The 16,804-nt window shown below is 43.5% G+C and overlaps 1 protein-coding gene across 8 annotated transcripts in view; it reads right to left on the bottom strand.

The window, feature by feature from the left end:
- LOC139746301 (uncharacterized) overlaps window positions 1-16,804 on the bottom strand; it is a 114,468-nt gene that overhangs the window by 47,816 nt on the left and 49,848 nt on the right. For 2 of the 8 annotated variants that reach the window (XM_071657406.1, XM_071657405.1), the window contains exons 2-3: window positions 12,215-12,257; window positions 11,051-11,104 (exon numbers count right to left, since the gene is read on the bottom strand). The exons of 2 other annotated variants lie outside the window; for them this stretch is intronic. The gene's annotated coding sequence lies outside the window, so the exon portion shown is untranslated. The remainder of the gene's footprint in view (window positions 1-11,050; window positions 11,105-12,214; window positions 12,258-16,804) is intronic. 4 more of the 8 variants (XM_071657412.1, XM_071657413.1, XM_071657407.1 and 1 more) reach the window with 2 other exon arrangements.

The raw sequence follows: 16,804 nt of genomic DNA, 5'->3' as shown, positions 1-16,804 counted from the left end.
GAGGGAGTTCTACACCCGTGGGGTACCATCTCTTGAACATTCTTTATCATACAGCCTCTCAAGTTTATTTAGACTGTCCGCATTAACCATGTTCTCAGTCAATGTGTTCCATTCAGTCACCACTTTTATATCATAAAAGTTTTTTCTCTACGTCTTTTCATGGAGTCACCACTCGTATACTAGGAATAAAGTGTTTACATCTTTATATACAGGTTTCTTACTTATTTACATGTCCTGTGGGTGTTCTATCCTTATAATGTCTCAAGGAACTGTCCATTGTCTACTTAGTTCATCTCTTTAAAAATCGTAAGGGTTGAGTCCACCTCACTCCTTAGCCTTCTCTTATCCAAGATGGGTAGGTTTAAAGGCGTCAAGGCTTTTCCTGTAGAAGGCTTTGCTCTCTTAATTCTACTACCATCATTTCTGCCCTCCTCTGGACCTCCTCTGTGAGCTCTTATTGTTTCTTAAGGTGTGGTGACCAAACCTGATATGCATGTTCTAGCTTTTGTTTTTATACGAGATATGAGGAGCTTTGGCTAGAAATTTCCTTATTCATATACTTGAAAGCTGCTGTTCTGATACCTGCAAGTAGAGAGTTTGTCTCCTTAATTATTCTCGTCTGTGGGGCTCCGGCGACAGGTTAGCTGTGATGTGTAGTCCCAAGTACTTCTCACAATAAGAATCCTAAAGCTTATTCCCTACTACGTAACAAGCATTTTGAGGCCGTCTCTCTCTCTCTCTCTCTCTCTCTCTCTCTCTCTCTCTCTCTCTCTCTCTCTCTCTCTCTCTCTCTCTCTCTCTCAAGGGTTCATTTCGCGCATCTGTTGTTTCACACTTCTTTAGCACGTATGATGAGACATTTCATCAGGACCATGAGCCTTGTATGGGTCAAGTTGTTATAGTATTCTGTTCACATCATTTTTTTTTTTCTTTTTGATATCTTAACTCCTTCCAAAACCTCTCCTCCCCATTCCACCTCAGTAGCGTTGGTGGCATGGTGGCTTCCACTGTCAAAACCTCTCTTCCCCATTCCACCTCACTAGCGTTGGTGGCATGGTGGCTTCCACTGTCAAAACCTCTCCTCCCCATTCCACCTCACTAGCGTTGGTGGAAGGGTGCCTTCCACTGTCAAAACCTCTCTTCCCCATTCCACCTCAGTAGCGTTGGTGGCATGGTGGCTTCCACTGTCAAAACCTCTCCTCCCCATTCAACCTCAGTAGCGTTGGTGGTAGGGTGGCTTCCACTGTCAAAACCTCTCTTCCCCATTCCACCTCAGTAGCGTTGGTGGTAGGGTGGCCTTCCACTGTCAAAACCTCTCCTCCCCATTCCACCTCACTAGCGTTGGTGGCAGGGTGGCTTCCACTGTGAAATTGGTATTCACTTCCACCCTTCTCCTCACATCATCTACAATTGTTTCCCCCCCAAATCTGAATCCCTTGTCCTGGTTAGCTGTTTCTTAACTGACAACTGACTCCTAAAGTTAGGGAAAAGTTTTGGATTTTCACTTGCCAGATATTCTTTTCAAAGTTTCACTGTTCCTCTCTTCTTATCCTGCTATATTCTTTCCTTGCTCTTGTATACCTTGCTGACAGTGGCTCGCTGGAATGCAACCTCCACTACCAAAGACATAATTCAAGTTTGTGTAGTTTCCTAGACTATATCTCCCCTGTATTTCTCGACTCACTTCTGCTCTTTCTGAGTTCTCGTTTGTTTACTACACAGTCAAACCTGAGCATTATATGGTTACTTCTTCCTGCTGGTGTATCATACAACAATGTGGTCAATACTCATGGTAGTATGAGCGTAGATAAGACTTTATCAATCCCCTTGACATGTTGGTGGAGGAAATTTACCTGTATATATTCTAAAAACTTGTGTCTCCATGACTCCCTATTACCATGAGAATCCCAGTTCCCCTATTGTACCTTTGTAACTGAAATCTCCCATTATCAGTACTTTATCATCTCAAAGGGCTTCACTGTTTCATTACTACCTTTGCCTTTAATATAATGGCGCTATACATGCATTCCGCAAATCATCAGGCACCTCACCATAATCCAATAATAACTAACCAATCAACAACAAAGTCATCCCGTTTCTTAATAAACTCAATAGCACTACCATCCACTCCAGCCGCCTTGCCACATTCATCTTACGTAAGGCTTTCGCCACCACTGCTCTCTTCACCAAATTACTCTCCATGACTCACTTCGCATACCACCCAGACCAACACAACCTTCATCTGCCACTCTTATCATGAAACACATTCAACAATCCTTCAAAATACTCACTCCATCTAACCCCTCTTCATCACTACCTGTTACCACTTCCCTTTTTACCCCCTTCATCGAAGTATCCATTTGTTCTCTTGCCTCTCGCATATTATTAACCTTCTTCTAAAACATCTTATTCTCCCTAAAATTTTGACGATACTTGCTCACCCCAGCTCTCAAGTGCTTTCTTTTTCAACCGTTGGACCTTCCTCTTGACCTCCTGCCGCATTCTCGTACACATCTCGCAATCATTTGCACTCCATCCTTGCAAGTTCCACCCAAAAGCCTCCCTCTTCTCTTTCGCTAGCAACTTTACTTCTTCGTCGTCCCACCACTAGCTAACCTTCCTAAATCTGCCCACCTCCCACCTTTCGCATGCCACATGCATCTCTTGCACATGCCAAGACCGCTTCCCTAAATACCCCATTTCCTCACCCACTTCCCTTGCCTCATTTACTCTCACATTTTGTCATTCTACACTTAATCTCTGCTGGTATTTCTTCACACAAATCTCCTTTCCAAGCTCACTCACCCCCACCTCTCTCTTCTCACCGACAGTATTTCCTCTTTTCCTAAAACTACAAATCTTCACCCTGGTCTCTACAAGACAGTGATCAAACATCCCACCAGCTGACTCTCTCGGCACAGTTACATCCAAAAGTCTCTCTTTCACACGCCTATCAATCAATAGGTAATCAATTCAACAATGCCCGCTAACGATCTTTCTTACTCACATATAAATACTTATGTATGTCCCTCTTAAAGTCAGGTATTCCCAATCACCAGTCCTTTTTCAGCACACAACTTCACAAGCTGATCACCATTTCCATTCACAACACTACCCCATGCACCCTAGTTATACCCTCAACTGCCACATCACTCACCTTTGTATTCAAATCATCCATCGCAAATACCATGAAGCACACACTCAGATGCTCCCAAAACACTTGCCTCTCATGACCTTTCTCCTTCAAGGCCAGATGCATAAGCACTAATAATCAGCCATCTCTCGCATTCACTTTAACTTTTATCCAAATCAGTCTAGAATTCACTTCTTTGCACTCTTTCACACACTCCCACAACTGCGTCATGAGTAGTGCTACTCCTTCCTTAGCTCCTGTCCTCTGAACAACCTCTAACTAACTCTAAAGACATTTCCAAACCATTTTCTTACTTTACTCTTGACTTTTGTTTCACTCAGAGCCAGAGAACATCCAGGCTTCTTTCCTCAAACATACTGCCTATCTCTCCCTTCTTCTCATCCTGGTAACATCCACACACATTCAAACACCCCAGCCAGAGCCATCGAGGAGAATGAGTACTCCCCGCTTGACTCCTTCTGTTTCATCTTTTAGAAATTGAATTACAATAGAGGGAGGAGGTCTCCAGGCCCCTGTTTCCGTCCTCTTTAGTCGCCTTCTACAACATAAAGGGAACACACACACACACACACACACACACACACACCTTATGAGGTAAATCATGGAAAGGTTTGTGGATCCTGGTTGTAGATAGGGAGCTGTGGTTTCGGTGCATCACACATGACAGCTAGAGACTGAGTGTGAGGAATGTGGCCTTTTTTTTGTCTGTTTTCCTGACTCTGCCTCGCTGAAGCAGGGGCGAGCGATGCTATTTCCTGTGGGGCGGGGTAACACCAAAAATGGATGAAGGCAAGGAAGTATGAATGTGTACATGTGTATATATGTATATGTCTGCGTATGTGTGTGTATATACATGTGTATATATTGATATGTATAGGTACATATATGTATATGTGCGTGTATGGGCGTTTATGTATACACATATATGTGTATATTCCTATGAGTGTATATGAGTGGATGGGTTATTCTTCGTCTGTTTCCTGGCGCAACCTCGCTGACGCGAGAAAGGGCGATCAAGTATAATAAAAATCTAAAAATAATGATATATACATATATCCCTAGGGATAAATTACGGATAGGGGAGAGAGAATACTGCCTAAAAGGGGTGGGTGTGGGTGGTTGGAATAAAGTCCACATCAAGGCCGGGGCCTTAATTGAAATATAAAGAATTATGACACAGAAAAAAAAGACAGGGGAAAGTATTTACATTCATATATGAATATGAATAGAGTGCATATGAACGCGCACTTTTATAGAACACATAATATTCTCCAACAGCCAGGATTCGAACCCAGGACCTTTTGCGTGGTATTTGTAAACGTAACTGCTAGGCTACGATCGCCCCTAATAGGGAAGTGACTATTCGATTACATGTAATCAAATACCCTTCGTCTCACATCCATGAGCAACGGGTATTATGTGTTCTATGAAAGTGCGCGTTCATATGCACTATATTCGTATTCATATACCTCCGCGTTTATACAGTAAGGTTCTGTGAAATGCTAACTGATGTTAACGTGTGCCTGATGGAATTTGACAGGCTTAGACCCCGTTGCTCATGAATGTGAGACGAAGGGATTCGATTACATGCAATCGAACGCTCATTTCCTGATTAGGGGCGATCGCAGATTAGCTGTAAGCGTTCCCGATTACCATGCAAAGGTACTGAGTTCGAATCCTGGCTGTTGGAAGGTTTTATGTGATGATATATATATTCATTTATTTATTTATTATACTTTGTCGCTGTCTCCCGCGTTAGCGAGGTAGCGCAAGGAAACAGACGAAAGAATGGCCCAACCCACCCACATACACATGTATATATATATATATATATATATATATATATATATATATATATATATATATATATATATATACACGTCCACACACAGCACATATACATATCTATATATCTCAACGTATACATATATATACACACACAGACATATACATATATACACATGTACACAATTCATACTGTCTGCCCTTATTCATTCCCGTCGCCACCCCGCCACACTTGAAATGAAAAATCCTCCACCCGCATGTGCGCGAAGTAGTGCTAGGAAAAGACAACAAAGGCCACATTCGTTCACACTCAGTCTCTAGCTGTCATATATAATGCACCGAAACCGCAGCTCCCTTTCCACATCCAGGCCACACAGAACTTTCCATGGTTTACCCCAGACGCTTCACATGCCCTACTTCAATCCATTCACAGCACGTCGACCCCGGTATACCACATCGTTCCAATTCACTCTATTCCTTGCATGCCTTTCACCCTCCTGCATGTTCAGGCCCCGATCACTCAAAATCTTTTTCACTCCATCTTTCCACCTCCAATTTGGTCTCCCGTTTCTCCTCATTCCCTCCACCTCTGACACATATATCCTCTTGGTCAATCTTTCCTCACTCATTCTCTCCATGTGACCAAACGATTTCAAAACACCCTCTTCTGCTCTCTCAATCTCACTCTTTCTATTACCAACCATATAACATTGTTGGAACCACTATTCCTTCAAACATACCCATTTCTCTTTTCCAAGAAAACGTTCTCGACTTCCACACATTTTTCAACGCTTCCAGAACTTTCGCCCCTTCTCCTACCCTATGATTCACTTTCGCTTCCATGGTTCCATCCGCTGCCAAATCCACTCCCAGATATCTAAAACACTTCACTTCCTCCAGTTTTTCTCCATTCAAACTTAACTCCCAATTGACTTGACCCTCAACCCTACAGTACCTAATAACCTTGCTCTTATTCACATTTACTCTCACCGTTCCCTTTAGTCGCCTTCTACGACACGTGAGGAATGCGTGGGGAGTATTCTTTCTCCCCTATCCCCTATTCGAGTACATACTATTCGAATAGTCATTTCCCTAACAGGGGCGATCATAGCCTAGCGGTAGCGCTCCCGCATGTTGCACAAGGGTCCATGGTTCGATCCTGGCTGTTGGAGGTTTGTATGTTCTATGAAGGAGCGCGTTCATATGCACTTTGTTATGCACACTATCTCCAGAAAGTATCGGTGCATACTTAAGTGTGACCATTTTGCGACAAGCGACGATAACTATTGGTACGTGTCAGTTGTTAGGACCGTATGTTGGCAGCCCTGTAACCCTGAAGAGTTGCCAGCGTTCATGTATGGACATACATTTTGTCGTATACATTCCACACATGTTCGTAATGACACCAATATACTTAAGAATATGAACTGCCACTTTATTTCATGCTACCAGATACACTACTCCACCTGGTCGTCCGCAAGGGGGTGGTGTAGCGAGGGCGGCGACCTGTTGTCTGTGGCACCAGCAGTTTCCAGGAGTCGCCTAATCCACCATGAAGCAGTGTTCTGGTGGACGACATCCCTCCCGCCCGCACGCCAGCTGGACAACACCAGTAATACCCTTCGTTATGATGGACGATAATAGCTCCTGGTGTTCCCTGTGAGGTGTTTATATCGACTGGTGGCACGTATAATAAGGCACAACTGCCCACACTGCCTCTGTTTTACACCCAGCGTGCTCATGTGGGTCATGGGTTACGTGGTTCGTAGTTCATGACACGTTCACGGCCAAACATAGCCTCAAACCATAACAATGAAACGAACACACTGACTGTGAACCTCATGTTTGTTTATATTACTACGTAGATCACCAGCGATACCCACCCGTATCCCTGTACGACGTAGTGGTAGTCATTTAACTTAAACTCGTTCCCATATGGCAACACTCACTGTATTGGATACCAAGGTGGAGGGTTGTGAGGCTACACGCACCAGCCCCTCCCATGTCACATACCGCCTGGAGCTATATGGAGTACATGAGCCACTGACACCTGGCAACAGTGACTCTCCTTATCATTCTATCTTCTTCAAGACAAGGACCACAGACACTGTCTCCTATACTGACCACAGACGCTGGCTCCTATACTGACCACAGACACTGGCTCCTACACTGACCACAAACACTGGCTACTACACTGACCACATACAGAGGATCCTATACTGACCACAAACACTGGATCCTATACTGACCACAAACACTGGCTCCTATACTGACTACAGACATTGGCTTCTATACTGATCACAGACACTGGCTCCTACACTGACCACAGACACTGGATCCTATACTGACCACAAACACTGGCTCCTATACTGACCACAGACATTGGCTTCTATACTGATCACAGACACTGGCACCTACACTTACCACAGACATGGCTCCTATACTGACCACAGACACGTACCTACACCGAATAAAGGCACTGGTGCCTACACCGATCACAGACAATGATACCTACACCGACCACAGACACTGGCTCTCTCCCCTTGATATGGAGATACGTAGCTACAGACATACACTCGTTTCCAAAGTGCAGAGGTCAGGGCTGGGACCCACCTGGTTAACTGACCTTGGTTCGAGGCCCAGAGTTGGGGGGCAACTCACAGGCAAATAGTTAGATGTTAACCTTGCCCTTTGCGGTTGGTTGAGGAACGGGTTTGGTGTGAGCTAGGTACACGTATATATCTGTGTTACATAAAAGTCAAACGTGGTACTGTATATATATATATATATATATATATATATATATATATATATATATATATATATATATATATATATATATATATATATATGCACACACGAATCGAATACGACAGCATATTTAGAGTTATAAATCTCTTTACTTATGTTCTCTAATTTTCTCAATATCATTCTACCATTAGGTTAGGTGCTCAAACACCAGTCGTCCAAAGTTATTCATTTCATTTCAATCAAGCTTTCGCCTTCACAGAGGCATCATCAGGAATCTACAAAAAAAAAAAAAAAAGAGAAAAAACTGCGTCACAAAACTTGGATTTGATATGTGAAATGCAAACAAAATAGAACAGAAATATACACTCGCATAAAACACAGTACATAGCACATAAGAGTAAGAGGAAAACACTAAAAGCGAGACAAATTGACAATATCATAAAGGGTAGTACGAGTTACAACCTAAATACAAAAACATGGAAACAGAAACATAGAAAAACTTATAGTTGAGTTAACACAGAACAATATCAAACGAGATCGGAACATAGCAAGTCCATCACTAAATACATTAAGCTGGGTCAAACGAGAAAGTTATTATCCAAATGTGGAGTTGAGGTCAGGTTGGGCTCGTCCGACACTCTCTGACCTTCGTAACCTAGGACCGGGGGTGGGCCAGTGCCGCGTTCCTCCTGTCCAGAAATGGCGGACTCGATAGCTTGTAACGGGTCAAAGACTTGTCCTATCAGTCCTAAAACGGCATTAGGTCTACGTCCTATTGGTGAGCCATCAAAGAGCTGTATGACCGTGGTCATGTTTGTCTGGATGTTGACGACAGGGGCTTTCTCTCTGATGTGACTGGCTTCTAACATCTGCAGTCTCCTCCGATCACTGCAACTACTAATGATTTCGGTGTTACTCAGTATAATCTCCCTTCGTTAGCCTATTTCCATGCTCTTGTTCATGATGTTGCTTTGATTCCACCTCCTTGTAAGTGGCGTGAGAGGCGGCGGCTCTGGGTGCAAGTTGCATGTCCAATGAAGTGTATGTGGTGGCGGCTGACAGTCCTCCAATATTGCATCGGTCCTCATATACCACACCGGTACGATTCAAACTTCCAGAGCGACCTACCATCTTGTTTTCCATGGTCAGCGAACATGTATTCGGATTGTTATAGTATAGTATACACACACACACACACACACACACACACACACACCGTCCGCGGCACACCAGGATTTTCAGATGAAAGTAATCGGAGAAGCTCGAGGCTCGGAGGCAGGATTGGTCTAAGTACATTACAGACGTTAAGTAAGCACTTACGTCCTCTGGCCTCCAGGGGACACCCTGGGTGAGGAGGGAAGGAGAGGATCCTCATACTCCACACTTGTGGGTCGTGACGACTTTTTTCCCCTCACTCCCTCTCTCCCTTTGGAGGACGAGACTCGCTCGTTCTAGTATTATTTGAAGGACGCGTGTTGATGCCGGAGCTGTGAAGGTCCTCTCTCTTTGATGAGGTTCGTTCTTTGTCTGGTGTGGCAGAGCCTGTTTATGCCTCTCCTCTCTCTCTCTCTCTCTCTCTCTCTCTCTCTCTCTCTCTCTCTCTCTCTCTCTCTCTCTCTCTCTCTCTCAGGCGCAATATACAGACGTTTCGTCTCTCGGTGGCCAGACACCCTCTCTCTCCCTCTCTACTTGTCCTACGACTCTATGGCTTGTCTGTACCTCACCTCTTGTATGATGTCTGCTGTGACCTTCTCCTCGTGGGTCTGCATGACGTAAGTAATGGAGAAATCCACGTTGCCACACACCACTGTAGCACCTGGCTCATATTGTTCTCATTATTCTCGGGACAGTCGTCGGTCGCGTGTGATGCCTCTGACTTTATCATTTTCTTCTTTCTTTTTCTTTTGTCTTTTTTTTTTTTAACCAGCAGGACTCGTTAGCCGATGCACGAGTCCTGCTGGTGCTTTCAATCCTTAATTCCTCAGTCTGGGCAGGCATCCTTCATCATCTGCAGTCGCCTGATAAGGCTTCTTGCCTAAGCCTCCTTTCTCTCTCTCTCTCTCTCTCTCTCTCTCTCTCTCTCTCTCTCTCTCTCTCTCTCTCTCCCCCGATAAGACTCAACGAGCCACAACAGATACGTAATGATACCAGTGAAGGAGCACTCAGCTTGGTACATGAAGCAGTGAAGTACACCCACTTGCTAGAGATGGTAGTGGTGAAGGACTGATATAAATAATAGATTTCACCTTGTAAAGGCACAAAGGAAGGAAGGGGAGGAATAGCTGGAGAGTCTCATGGTGATGGTGAGTGTAGACAAGCAAGTTCCTTCATACCAACACATCAGTGAGCATACTGAGAAGGACTGATACATCATCATCACTACACCATCATCACTACGCCATCATCACGACACCATCATCACGACACCATCATCACTACGCCATCATCACTACGCCATCATCACTACGCCATCATCACTACACCATCATCACTACATCAACTAGGTGGAAAAAAATATATATATATATATGCTCAAGTTTGCCTTGTGTGGTAATTGAGAACATCAGAAGAGCGGTGGCAGGACAAGACGTCAACACGAGATATGATTGTGGACACGACACAAAAAAAAATCTTGACAAAGCTTACGATGATAAAATAGATTGGGAAGTGGAGGTCGGTCGCCAGCGACCACTTTTGGTACAACATGGCGAGGTGCTAAACTAATTATAGTAACTTTCTTGTGACACCACGAGGCGTTTGGTTAGTTATAGCAAATTTCCTGTACCATCACGACCCGCTATGCTTGGTATCGTAGTTCTGCTATGACAATACGTGGCGCTATATGATAGTTCGTCCAGTAAACATTACGAAGTTTTACGAGTGAAATACACTATAAACATGAACGTATGCGTCAGTTACTTCCCATGCTGACCAAATGTTCCCCTGGCACATTATTTGCTAGATATTTCCCGCCTGCAAACTGTCTGCTGTTCGCGAACACATGGCCCGCTAACGATATCATTCAATCGTGAGTCGGGTCCTCGGGCACTTTGTTATTCGGACGACGAGTCGCCCGTTGGCTGATTGTTCGTTGGGGGAACTGTTCGCTGGCGCAGAATGCGCTGGTAAACTGTTGTCAACAAACATTTAGAGGTGAATGCCCACAGGATTTTATACGAGGGTGAGAATAGTAGGCTATACGCGGGTCACACACGACCCATACATAGATACCATACAACACTTCCCACACACACACACACACACACACACACCAAACAGGAGGACGGAGGGGTAAGAACAGGTGTCCAAAATGCTACGGGAGGGGAATGAGGCTGGGTGTGAGGGAAGAGACGACTATACCTCATGGTCAGCAGGTGTTGCGGGCGACGTCCTTTCAAATGCTGCTGCCGACACCTGCAAGACAAGTTAGAAGGAGGTGATGACAGACAAGTTAGTGGAGGTACATTAGCTGGGGATGAAGGAAGGAAGGAAGGAAGGAAAGGAGGGAGGGAGGAGGGCAAGTTAGGTCAATACGCTGACCCTCATGCCCCCCCATCCTCCCCCTCATCCTTTTTCTCTATCTCTCTCTCTCTCTGTTAGTTCAGCGCACACTGGCATGGCATAGATATAATATATCCTGGCGTTACTGCAAGTGATAGATAGATAGATAGTTAGATGGATAGATAGACAGACTGATTGATTGACAGATAGATAGATAGATAGGTAGGTAGGTAGGTAGGTAGGTAGGTAGGTAGGTAGGTAGATAGATAGATAGATAGATAGATAGATAGATAGAGAGATAGATAGAGAGAGAGAGAGAGAGAGAGAGAGAGAGAGAGAGAGAGAGAGAGAGAGAGAGAGAGAGAGAGAGAGAGAGAGAGGCGAAATTCACACACACACACTCAAACATTAGTGTGCATGTGTGCGTGTGTGTGTGTGTGTGAAGATATGTGCATCTGTAAAATAAATGGTGCAGGTGCGTATGCATGAGAAGCGTGTGTGTGCGTGTGTACAGTGCATTCTAGCACATGGCACGATCCCCAAGGCATGTGGAGTAGCAATAAAAAATAAATATATATATATATATATATATATTCTTCTTTTCTTTCATACTATTCGCCATTTCCCGCATTAGCGAGGTAGCGTTGAGAACAGAGGACTGGGCCTTTGAGGGAGTATCCTCACCTGGCCCCCTTCTCTGTTCCCTCTTTTGGAAAAAAAAAATTCCTATGAGTCCACGGGGAAAATGAAACACGATAAGTTCCCAAGTGCACTTTCGTGTAATAATCACATCATCAGGGGAGACACAAGAGATGTATATCGACTGACTTATATTTCTCTCTTGTGTCTCCCCTGATGATGTGATTATTACACGAAAGTGCACTTGGGAACTTATCGTGTTTCATTTTCCCCGTGGACTCATAGGAATATATATAACACAAAGGAAAGCTTGAATAACACGAACGCAAAAGGTGTGTTGGGGAAAGAAAAAAAAAGAAAAAGAAAAACATAATGGAGACTTACTAAGAGAGTGGGTGACCTTCACCATCTGTTGAACACCTCTGACCTAAAATGGATATAATAACAATTGTCATAGAAAACGGATAAAATAACATTTGTCATAGAAAACGGATATAATAACATATGTCATAGAAAACGAAATTGTGATGAAAAGGGGGGAGGGGGGACAGTGGGAAAAATATCATTATGGTCTATGGTCAACTACAACTGACTTGAGAAATATCATGAACAATATTGTAATACAACTGTATCAGATAATGTATCATTATTAATATTCTAATACAACTGTGTCAGAGAATATAACGAATATTCTAATTCTAAAATGCTAATATTCTAATACAACTATACCGGGAAATATATCATAATGAATATTCTAATTCTAAAATGCTAATATTCTAACAGAAGCTACACCAGCAAAATATATGGTAACGAATATTCTAATTCTAAAATGCTAATATTCTAACAGAAGCTACACCAGCAAAATATATCGTAACGAATACTCTAATTCTAAAATGCTAATATTCTAACACAACTTTAACAGTAAATGTATCATAACCAATATTCTAATAGAAATATTCTGGCTCACATGAGAACAACAGCACAATAAAAAAAGCACAGCTGGTGTTATGTACAGTACATCACCCAGCAGCTGGTGCAATGTACACCACATCACCCAGCAGCTGGTGTTATGTACAGTACATCACCCAGCAGCTGGTGCAATGTACACCACATCACCTAGCAGCTGGTGCTATGTACAGTACATCACCCAGCAGCTGGTGTTATGTACAGTACATCATCCAGCAGCTGGTGCTATGTACAGTACATCACCTAGCAGCTTGTGCTATGTACAGTACATCACCTAGCAGCTGGTGTTATGTACAGTACATCACCCAGCAGCTGGTGCTATGTACAGTACATCACCCAGCAGCTGGTGTTATGTACAGTACATTACCCAGCAGCTGGTGCTATGTACACCACATCACCCAGCAGCTGGTGTTATGTACAGTACATCACCCAGCAGCTGGTGTTATGTACAGTACATCACCCAGCAGCTGGTGCAATGTACACCACATCACCTAGCAGCTGGTGCTATGTACAGTACATCACCCAGCAGCTGGTGCAATGTACACCAATCACCCAGCAGCTGGTGTTATGTACAGTACATCACCCAGCAGCTGGTGCAATGTACACCACATCACCTAGCAGCTGGTGCTATGTACAGTACATCACCCAGCAGCTGGTGTTATGTACAGTACATCATCCAGCAGCTGGTGCTATGTACTGTACATCACCCAGCAGCTGGTGCTATGTACAGTACATCACCTAGCAGCTGGTGTTATGTACAGTACATCACCCAGCAGCTGGTGCTATGTACAGTACATCACCCAGCAGCTGGTGCTATGTACAGTACATCACCCAGCAGCTGGTGCTACATATGAGTTAATCAACCCACACAACTTCACAATTCACCATAATCCCGCTGGGTTAATCCTCCCACACAACTCACTATTAACATCTTCGGTTAATCCTGCCTCAAAACTCCTCCCACACAACATGCTATAATCCCTCCTGGGTTAATCCTCCCACACAACATGCTATAATCCCTCCTGGGTTAATCCTCCCACACAACATACTATAATCCCTCTTGGGTTAATCCTCCCACACAACATACTATAATCCCTCTTGGGTTAATCCTCCCACACAACACACTATAATCCCTCCTGGCTTAATCCTCCCACACAACACACTATAATCCCTCTTGGGTTAATCATCCCACACAACACACTATAATCCCTCCTGGGTTAATCCTCCCACACAATATGCTATAATCCCTCCTGGGTTAATCCTCCCACACAACATACTATAATCCCTCCTGGGTTAATCCTCCCACACAACATACTATAATCCCTCCTGGGTTAATCCTCCCACACAATATGCTATAATCCCTCCTGGGTTAATCCTCCCACACAATATACGATAATCCCCCAGGGTTAAACCACAGACACAACTCATTACCGCCCCCCCCCCCCCAGTTAATTCCCCATACAGTGTAATATAATTCTCTGAGTTAATCCATCGACTACTCAATATAATCCCGTGAGTTAATCTCCATACACTATTCAATATAATCCCCCTAAGTTAATCTCCATACCCTACTCAATATAATCCAAGTTGATCTCCATACCCTACTCAATATAATCCAAGTTGATCTCCATACCCTACTCAATATAATCCAAGTTAATCTTCATACCCTACTCAATATAATCCAAGTTGATCTCCATACCCTACTCAATATAATCCAAGTTAATCTTCATACCCTACTCAATATAATCTAAGTTGATCTCCATACCCTACTCAATATAATCCAAGTTGATCTCCATACCCTACTCAATATAATCCAAGTTAATCTCCATACCCTACTCAATATAATCCAAGTTGATCTCCATACCCTACTCAATATAATCCAAGTTAATCTTCATACCCTACTCAATATAATCCAAGTTAATCTTCATACCCTACTCAATATAATCCAAGTTAACCTCCATACCCTACTCAATATAATCCAAGTTGATCTCCATACCCTACTCAATATAATCCAAGTTGATCTCCATACCCTACTCAATATAATCCAGGTTGATCTCCATACCCTACTCAATATAATCCAGGTTGATCTCCATACCCTACTCAATATAATCCAGGTTGATCTCCATACCTTACTCAACATAATCCAAGTTAACCTCCATACCCTACTCAATATAATCCAAGTTGATCTCCATACCCTACTCAATATAATCCAAGTTGATCTCCATACCCTACTCAATATAATCCAAGTTGATCTCCATACCCTACTCAATATAATCCAAGTTGATCTCCATACCCTACTCAATATAATCCAGGTTGATCTCCATACCCTACTCAATATAATCCAGGTTGATCTCCATACCCTACTCAATATAATCCAGGTTGATCTCCATACCCTACTCAATATAATCCAAGTTAACCTCCATACCCTACTCAATATAATCCAAGTTGATCTCCATACCCTACTCAATATAATCCAAGTTGATCTCATACCCTACTCAATATAATCCAAGTTGATCTTCATACCCTACTCAATATAATCCAAGTTAATCTCCAAACCCTACTCAATATAATCCAAGTTGATCTCCATACCCTACTCAATATAATCCAAGTTAATCTCCATACCCTACTCAATATAATCCAAGCTGATCTCCATACCCTGCCCAATATAATCCAAGTTAATCTTCATACCCTACTCAATATAATCCAAGTTAATCTTCATACCCTACTCAATATAATCCAAGTTAATCTTCATACCCTACTCAATATAATCCAAGTTAATCTTCATACCCTACTCAATACAATTCCCTCAGGTAATTTCTATACACTTTTCAATACAATCCCCTTAAGTTGATCTCCATACACAGCACAATATAATCCCCAGAAGTAAAATCCCCTTACCCTACTCACTAAATTCTCCTCCCTAACCTAATCCCTAAACAAAACTTGATAATCTCCCTAGATTTATTTCTCCCTACAGAGCAGATTATAATCCCCGTAAGGTAATCACCCCAGAATATAATCCCCGTAATCACCCCAGATTATAATCCCCACCACTTGTATATACATACGTTGGAACAGACAAGCACAGAATAAGAATGCAGTTTGGCCGATATCCAAGCGTATTGTCTAAAGACTCCCAACCATGGCTGTCTGGTGAAGCGGCTGGCATCCACACAATGTGTAGCCACCACGACCGGCGCCAACATGTGTATCGCACTTAGCGTAGGCTAAGGCTACACCCCGGCTTGTGTGACCACTACACCCAGTGTAGGCTAGGGCTACACCTGGCTTGTATGACCACTACACCCAGTGTAGGCTAAGGCCTACACCCGGCTAGTGTGACCACTACACCCTGTGTAGGTTAGGGCTACACCTGGCTTGTATGACCACTACACCCAGTGCAGGCTAGGCCTACACCCGGCTTGTAACCACTACACCCAGTGTAGGCTAGGCCTACACCCGCCTAGCGTGACCACTATATCCAGTGTAGGCTAGGGCTACACCCGCCTAGCGTGACCACTATATCCAGTGTAGGCTAAGGCTACACCCGCCTAGCGTGACCACTATACCCAGTGCAGGCTAGGGCTACACCCGCCTAGCGTGACCACTATATCCAGTGTAGGTTAGAGCTACACCCGGCTAGTGTGACCACTACACTCAGTGTAGACTAGGACTACACCCGCCTAGTGTGATCACTGCATCTTATCTCTTGGTTAAGCTTTGTGTCACTTCTCAACTTAACATTATGCGCGCTTTCCCTGGCGCGATCCTTGAATTCCGGCTTTTTTACCATTAATTGATTTATCATTTACCACTGACCCATTATCATTTACCACTGACCCATTATCATTTACCACTGACCCATTATCATTTACCACAGACCCATTATCATATAACACTGACCCATTATCATTTGCCACTGACCCATTATCATTTACCACTGACCCATTATTATATACCACTGACCCATTATTATATACCACTGACCCATTATCATTTCAGTACATG

Source organism: Panulirus ornatus, chromosome 64 (genome assembly GCF_036320965.1).
Source record: "Panulirus ornatus isolate Po-2019 chromosome 64, ASM3632096v1, whole genome shotgun sequence".
Lineage (NCBI taxonomy): Eukaryota > Metazoa > Arthropoda > Malacostraca > Decapoda > Palinuridae > Panulirus > Panulirus ornatus.
This window is presented reverse-complemented; position numbering and strand designations above follow the sequence as displayed.